The sequence below is a fragment of the Rhipicephalus microplus genome, chromosome 5 (genome assembly GCF_043290135.1).
Source record: "Rhipicephalus microplus isolate Deutch F79 chromosome 5, USDA_Rmic, whole genome shotgun sequence".
In the NCBI taxonomy this organism is placed as follows: domain Eukaryota; kingdom Metazoa; phylum Arthropoda; class Arachnida; order Ixodida; family Ixodidae; genus Rhipicephalus; species Rhipicephalus microplus.
Window position 1 is genome coordinate 88,988,959 of NC_134704.1, and position 7,087 is coordinate 88,996,045.

General features: G+C 44.5%; 1 long non-coding RNA gene across 1 annotated transcript; it reads right to left on the reverse strand.

The window, feature by feature from the left end:
• Nucleotides 1–597: 597 nt before the first annotated feature.
• LOC142817311 (uncharacterized) lies at nt 598–2,984 on the reverse strand. The gene is made up of 2 exons (XR_012895168.1): nt 2,465–2,984; nt 598–892 (listed from the first exon to the last, which is right to left on the reverse strand). It is a non-coding gene; the product is annotated as an uncharacterized LOC142817311 (long non-coding RNA).
• Nucleotides 2,985–7,087: the final 4,103 nt, after the last annotated feature.

The window sequence follows — 7,087 nt, forward strand, 5'->3', positions numbered from 1 at the left end:
TTGATGTCAGTGCTCCTTTAATTTGTCTCTATTACATCTTTTGGTTTTGCCGATGTCCACCTTGCCACAGGATAATTATCGAGTACACGACCCCCTTCGAGCATTCGACAAAGCGTCTCTCGTGCTTCTTCTCGCAGCCACGCTTTTCTCTATTACAAATCATCATCATCAACATCGCCACCATCATCATCAGCCTGACTACGTCCACTGCAGTGCAAAGGCCTCTCCCACACTCTAAGCCAAAAGGGAGCAACAGAGGTATAGGGGTTGCACCTTTCAGGGAGCAATTGCATTGCCACTCCCATTACTCCCCTAAAAGGAGTAACTACAGAGGGACTAACCGTTGCTCTCCTTTCAGTTCCTCCCTGCGGACCAACAGTTACTCCCACCAGTTGCTCTTCTAAGAGCAACAGTTACTCTTTACCGTTCCTCTCACGTGTTCGCAGTTACTCTCTGAAAACCAACTGCACATGCTTCAAGTTACTCCTTGGAGAAATGACTATTTATCTCGAGTATGCTTGTCACACGCTTAACACATTGCGAGAGCTCCTTGGAAGAGCACTGCTTGGTTGCGTCTAACACAAAAAGTGGACAATATTGAAAGGAAAATAAATGCTTTATTGTTCTTTTTATGAGACGACATGTGAGCACACGTAAAAGTAGACTTCCCCACACCACAGCCAGCACTAAACAAGCACCATAATACTTCAAAGGTTTTCTGCGTCACCCGTGGAAAAACAATCTTGAATTTCTAGCGTGGGGCAGTCTGTGCCATCATTGGTGAGAGAAGGGCAACTTCTCCAATTCTGAAGAACTCAAGTTTCGCAGCTGGTGTTTACATCAGGCTAGCGCAGCGGAATGTCACCGCAGGCATATGGGAAGCATCTCATTGCTGCAAGAAAAAAAATAGAAGTGTGAGGTTAAACATGCCAGAATCAATACATAACAATGAGTCACACACACTGCAGCAGCGCTTACGTTCTAGGATGTCTACTGCGAAACGAAATGTGAAACAAACGTTACTTGGCAAGCAATATAAATGCTGATGTGGTAGACGCTCTTCGCATTATGTCTCAGACAGCAATATTCTGGAAGAAAATGTGCAGCACCTCAACAAGGCACATTTGTAGCAGTTAAAGATACCCTTAGGTTCAGTTAACTTGTTTCCTATACGCAGCTGAGTGACATTTCTATGAGCCCATTCACGAATGGGCATTCTAAGTGAGATCATGTGTGTGGCAAATAACACGTACCGTCCGCTCATGTTAAAATACTTATTTAGCTCGTGCACATAGTTGCTCTCGATTCTACTGTTCTATCATACGCTGCTACGTCTTGAATCGTGCAATGCCTTTAGGCACAAGCCAAGCATGCAAAGCCTGCTTGAAAGTAACCATTCGCATAGGCTACGTGATAATCTTCAGTATATTTCTTTGTACCTGACACAAACGGCTGGACAAAACTATAGACAAATAAATGTAGACCATGCTACCTTCAAAATACGCTTTAAATTTAGTAAACTAGGGCACATTTGTTCACTCGGTTGACGACTCACATCCACGAGATATGTGGACGAAGCAATATATCTTAAAGCATGCACAGATATTCTGATTATTTGTTTGACAGTGTCACAGATAGCTTGCCAATACATATATATCTGAGAGCAACAAGATGTGAAGCTTTTATTAGTTCAACGTCTTGTTGGTTCACAGCCAAACAGGTTACTGCTTTGTTAGACAAATTGGAATAAGCGCACCGTGGTTTCCAAAAAAAAGCATTATTAGAAGTTAGCTCCCGGTGTGAATGTCTGCCTATTTATTTTGTACTGCCTTCTACATGTGCCACAAAGACATTTATTAGGATGTGCTACCAGTCAAGCCAACATCGCATACTTGGTCAATGTGATGGAAATACAAACATTAGAAGCACTGCCACCTCTAGTAAGAGCATAACACTTCAGGATCTTGGAACAGCAAGGAGGTGCACAAGAAAGTTAAGCCCACTCTTGCACAACTTTGAACGCGAATTTTTCAGAGTGGGGGAGGTCAACATGCTGTGGCACTTTTAAACCCACGAAACATCTGCAGAAAACAGCGTAAAGGCAAGTCAAGAAATGCTGTTATGAAAGCCTGCGCATGGACAGCTTTGTGATTCTAGGTTCAAATGTTATGCTTTGTGCAAGCCAAAATCCATGTAAATAGGAAAAGCGTACTTTTGGGAGCACCAGCGTAAACAAATCTTGGCAGTTGCCTTTCTAGTACAAACAGCAATCTCTGCAATGAAAACAAACATTTTATCTTAACGGTAACAGTGTGAGCACAAACACGAGCCAGCGGAGCCATGTCAAATTGTCACTGCCAGTGTAACCATGTGGCATGATGAACTATTCTCTGGCCAACACATGCACAGTTTGCCCCTAAAAAGCGATGATTTCATATACGTAGTACAAAAAGTCTGCACTTACCGAAATTCACTTGCTTTCTGTACTTTAGCATCGTTGGGAGCATCTTTATCTGCAGTATAACCAAATTTGTGTCATATCCCTGAAAAAAAGTAGTAAAAGACATGCATCAAATATCGTTTCATTTGGTAGCAGTGAAGTCAGGTTAAGAACAGCCAAGTGGGAATCAGCCTAATTATGTGCATGCGGCAAATCCCAAACGGCGTTATTGAGGTTGTCGAAATTTTCGTCGATTGGTATTAACGTCGATATGTGACTTCAACGGCATGCCAAGTTTTCACAGCGCATAAAGATTTCATGATGCAGAATAATGATAACGCTAACGAGAACAGACAGCATTTATGATTGTCTTTTACAGTATTCAGTTTTGCGAAGATTTTGCATCACTTAAGAAATCTGAAAGATTTGGGTCATTCCTCGTCCAATTGTTCTGTCCATATGTAAACTGCTCACTTGATGGTGCGCTTATAAAATAGTACGTTCAGCGCAGAGGTGAAGCAAGTGACGCAGTGATGTAGGCAGATTTTTTTTTTAGGCATGCGGGGAGGGGGGGGGGAGGGTCAGCTTATCCGAATTGGAGGCCGGGCAAGCGAATATGGTCGTCATTATGGGCTGCCTACGCCCGGCCTAAAAAAATTCTGTGCGCAACCGCCTGGCTATGCCAGTGAAGTGATGCGACAATGATTTGTTTACTTACTGATTTACACACACTTTGCAGCTCTAAAGAATGTGGCCCAAGGCCCCAACACTCAGCCGTTAACGTTACATAAAGCCAATGGTAGAAAAGTGCCAGTATGAAGGCAGCTACAACCCCACCCCAATGTTTTTTCAAGCGAGGTAGTGTTACGGAAATGAACTTTTAACTGCAAAAGTACACTGGCACTGCAGTGGTGACAGGGGAAGCAAGAGTATGCGGACGGTAATAATAGAGGTAATTTAGTCCGATACGGCTAGCAATGGATACGGTAAATAAGAAAGAGCAAATCATTTCTCTTTTAATAGCGCAACCACTCAACAATGTATTGTAAGAGCATTAAATGTTGCTGCAAATGCCACTTACCTTCACGCTGATGCATGCACAGTCCTTTGTCCGACGAGCGAACAGGCTTGCAGATAGCTGAAGACGTGTTTACGATGTGTTTGTTCCACCCAGCAGCAAAATCCACAATAACTTCGCACTCCATAAAGATAAATATACACTAACCTTCATCACGAATAAGTAGACCTTCATCACGAATAAGTAGAAACGCAAATCTGCGACACACACACACACGATCAAAACATAGCTCACAAGCTCGCATGTCCATGTGCTCGCCGACCACACAGACCATATGAATATGAGTAGTGCGAACGCGAACCTAGTTGCGCCGAAAAAAAATGTCATGCAGTGGCAGCACAGGCGTCAGCGCAATGCTTTCAGTGTGTTCTCCTAATACACCTATAAAAAAAACTGAGGTACACTAGAACTCCTAATTAAATATAAAAATTTGAGTGTAATTTTTATTTAGTGCTAGTAAACATAAACACTGAACAAAAATTACTTTGTAAAGTACATCGCTTGCTACACTAGCGCCACACTTGTCGTGCGGGCGCAGATGGCGCAGATTTGTCATTCTGCCCTCAAACTACACGGTGAAGCGTGCTACTAAGTGTACAGTTGATGAAAAGCGCGTCTGGGTCCGCTTTTTTTTTCTTCTCTGATATATCGGGGGGGGGGGGGGGCTCCTTATGCACGTGTTTCGGTGCTTGATCGACTTTGACGCCCTTCCTTTGCAGACGAACGGCGTGTCTAGGCTTTTTTTATCGTTGTTTTGCACGTGTTTCGGCGTTCGGTCTGCTTTGACGTGCCAACTCTCCATTCTGCTGCTGCGTGTGTTAGGTACTTGCCGTAGCTGTATTCTCAGGCCTTCTGTGTTCAGCCAGCGCTGCTATCTTATTATCTGTGGATGCTAAAATAAATCACTGTTTTGGTTTGGTCAAGTTTGGCACACAGAACAAACAATTATCTGGCACATGAATTTCAATGTGGGCGGCATGCATATTTGTGTGCGGTGTCCAGCCGGGGAGTAACCGTTGTGTGACGACAGCATTTACAGCGGTTCCTCCTTCCGTTGCTTCCTTACAAACTTAAGATGAATACAGTTGCTCCCCCATTCTCGAACAAGTCGGCCATCTTGTTCCGCTTGGTCTTTTCGGAGAGTAACAGTCGGTCTGAAGGAGTAAAAACAGCCGTTGCTCCCATTTCGGCCGTTTTTGGCTTGGAGTGCATGTTCCGCCATTCACTCGGTCCGGTACTTGCTGCTGCCAATTCGTACCCGCAAACTTCTCAATCTCATCTGCCCACCTAAACTTCTGTCTTCCCCTAACCCGCTTGCCTTCTCTAGAAATCCAGTTAGTTACCCTTAATGACCAGCGGTTATCCTGTCTACGTGCTACATGCCCGGCCCATGTCCATTTCCTCTTCTTAATTTTAACTATGATATCCTTAACCCTGGTTTGTTCCCTAATCCACTCTGCTCTCTCCTTGTCTCTTAAGGTTACGTCTACCTGTTTCCTTTCCAGTGCTCGCTGCGTCATCCTCAATTTAAGCTGAATCATTTTTGTAAGTCTCCAGGTAGCTAAGTACCGTAGCTAAGTACCGGCAAGATGCAGCTATCACAAATACATTGGCACAATTCCCCGATTTTCTCGGGTGCCCAAACACCATGGGTACGCCGTGCTTGCCCGCGACTTTCTTGAAATTGTACGAGAGCTTACGTATATATGGCAAGACTTGTGGCCTAATCCTTGAGGGCTGGGTAGCAACCCTTGGAGGCTGGGTAGCAACAAAGTCAGGGGCAGGCACGGTGTACCGTTCGGCACCCGAAAACATCGGGAAACTGTGTCAACGTATTTGCGATTGCAAAAAGCGCGGCTGCGAGAAAAAGCATGAAAGGCCCTTTGTGAAATGTTTCACGGGGGTCGTGTACTCGATATCCTTATCCTGCGGCAAGGTGCAAATCAGCAAAATATCAAGGTGCAGTAATAACCAATTAAGGGGACACGCCCAATAATTAACAAACCGAGGTTACAGTATTCACTCATAGTAGCGCATGCCATTTGGTGCGGTTGTGATGCATGATTCTTTGAAACGAAAATTCTAGGCAGAAGCGCAAAAAAAAAAAAAGCTCAACGGGAAGTGGTACGGCTCCTTTTCATAAAAAAATGGCAGCATATGCATGGAGTGAATGATAGAGAGTGGTGCGAAGCATCCGTCCGTTCATTCGTTTTTGCTTCCGTCCGTCCATGCGTCCGTCTGTGTGACCGTCGGTGCGTCCATCCGCCCGTCCGTGCGTGCGTCTGTTGACGCATCCGCACGTCCACCTGTGCGTCCATCCCTGCATTCGTCCATGCATCCGCCCCTGCGTCCGTCCATGCGTCCATCCGTCCATGCAGCCATCCGTGTGTCCGTCCACGCATCTGTCTGTGTGTCTGTTTGTCCATCTATTCAACACTCCGAGTACCACCATCTCGCAACTTTTCATCATATATTCCTCATTAAGAAGAACCGCCATCCAGCGGACATTCCAAGGACTAAACGAGAGGTGACACACGCACACTTTTTTACGGATTGCGCTTCGTGTCTACTTCCCACCTTTAACCACCTCGAGTTTATGGTATGTACTAGTTCACTGTATTCATGGCATTGTGGCCCAACGCTCGCTAAACCTTTCTAAAACCAAGGACGTTACTCCCAGCGAGTATAACGTAGCAACTCTTTCTTGTCAAATAGTGCTCAATGTACATGCCATTGGCTGCTAATGGGGAATGAGAGACAGCATAATTCGGCTTTTAGCTAACGCGCACGCTGCGAATTTTTCATTGTTCAGCAACGCACAGGAGAAATCACCTACCGGCACCACCTTGCAGGCGAAAACGTAAGACTGGTTATATACTACGAATACGACTATGACTACTACGAGGGACGAGCGGATGCCAATTTAAGGAGCGTCGCCCTTAAAAAAAAAGGATCACTCTTTAAGGAACCTCTCGCTATCGTTGTTCTCCAGTGAATCCCAGTTAATCGGTCCTACTTTATGATAGAATAAACTTTACGTCCTGATAATGTATGATTTTGGCCTTCTATGATCTTAATGCGTCCATGTGCCACATGCATATATTCAAGCCCTTAATAAACAAGTTAGAAGTCAGCACTGGGCGTGTTTGATGCCTGGATGTGTGTGCACTTGAATGTGTCGTGTGTTTGCGCTCAAATCAGGTTTTTTTATTTTCTACCACCTAGTCCAACAACACGTTCTTTTATAACAATTGTAGGCATGGGCATTCCTTATCTAAAAGTTTAGATGTTTGATGAGAATTTTAGGGCTTTTTTCTGAGAGAAAAGCTTTCGTAAAAATACAATTCTGGTGAAAACACCAATATTTTGCTTCAGAATGTGTGCATGCTATTCAGAAATAACTTAGAGACGTTTGCACTTCATAGCTATAGTGGTTACAAAGTAAATGTTACTCTTCCGACGAAAAGTAATCTGCGGAGAAAACGCCATATAAAGTTCGAGTTGCCGCATTGCTGCAGGCAGAAACCACGCGCACTTGGGGTCGTATTTAAAAGCTTTCCACTGCGCAC